This window comes from Entelurus aequoreus, linkage group LG05 (assembly GCF_033978785.1).
Source record: "Entelurus aequoreus isolate RoL-2023_Sb linkage group LG05, RoL_Eaeq_v1.1, whole genome shotgun sequence".
In the NCBI taxonomy this organism is placed as follows: Eukaryota; Metazoa; Chordata; class Actinopteri; order Syngnathiformes; family Syngnathidae; genus Entelurus; species Entelurus aequoreus.
Genome location: NC_084735.1, coordinates 74,667,103 through 74,668,271, shown reverse-complemented (window position 1 = coordinate 74,668,271; position 1,169 = coordinate 74,667,103).

The window sequence follows — 1,169 nt, the reverse complement described above, 5'->3', positions numbered from 1 at the left end:
TAGTTTATTTCGAACATGAACACACTTCCATCATAATACATCACACAATTTCATATCATTTCATTTACATCATGCCCGAAAAGGAGTAGGAAGAAGCAAAGCTTATTTAATCCTACCCCTTTCCCACTTCAAAGCATTTACAATTATATAAAATCATTTACTGACCTTTTTATATAATAAAATAACATCTATGAATTAGTATATACAACAGTTTGTAATATGTAATTAATTAATTCAGTCATTATTAACATACTGAGATGAAGAATATTTTCAATAAGGTTGGAAGTTTTTCTCATAATTCTTCTTCTTTGTACTTTGTAAGCACTATTAATTTAAACAACCTCTTAAACTGGAGAGAAAAAGAAGGAGCTTATTGGCTACAATATCGGACTACAGTGACGGACTCGCGCAAAGCTCTTCGGGTGAACTGCTACCATATATGGATATATCCACTGACGTGACTTAGGCAAATGACGTAACTTAAGTTTCAAATTCCACACGGCTAGTTTGAAACATAAATAAATGATAAATGATAAATGGGTTATACTTGTATAGCGCTTTTCTACCTTCAAGGTAGTCAAAGCGCTTTGACAGTATTTCCGCATTTACCCATTCACACACACATTCACACACTGATGGCGGGAGCTGCCATGCAAGGCGCTAACCAGCAGCCATCAGAGGCAAAGGGTGAAGTGTCTTGCCCAAGGACACAACGGACGTGACTAGGAAGGTAGAAGGTGGGAATTGAACCCCAGTAACCAGCAACACTCCGATTGCTGGCACAGCCACTCTAAGAAACAAACATGAAGGAAGGCAAGATTGTTTAATAAATATCTCCACGTGGTTTAATTAAAACTATTCAGGACTTAATGCGGATCCCAAATACACAAACACAGGTACCAACGGGTAAGAAAAGTTGGTTTTGCATGATAGGACCCCTTTAAAGCATAACGAGAGGCTGAGAGACAGCTTGTATCTCAAATTACTTGTAAGTTAAAGTACTCGTAAGTTGAGGTACCGCTGCAATTTGTTAGGCCTTTTATTAAGATGCAGAAAGGTGCAGTATTTATCAAGAGTCTGCTTTATCGGACAGATATCCACTCATAGCCAATAACGTGGTGTAGCATTTTTAAAGTGCTTGGTGTCGACAGCGGAACAAAGGGGCTCTC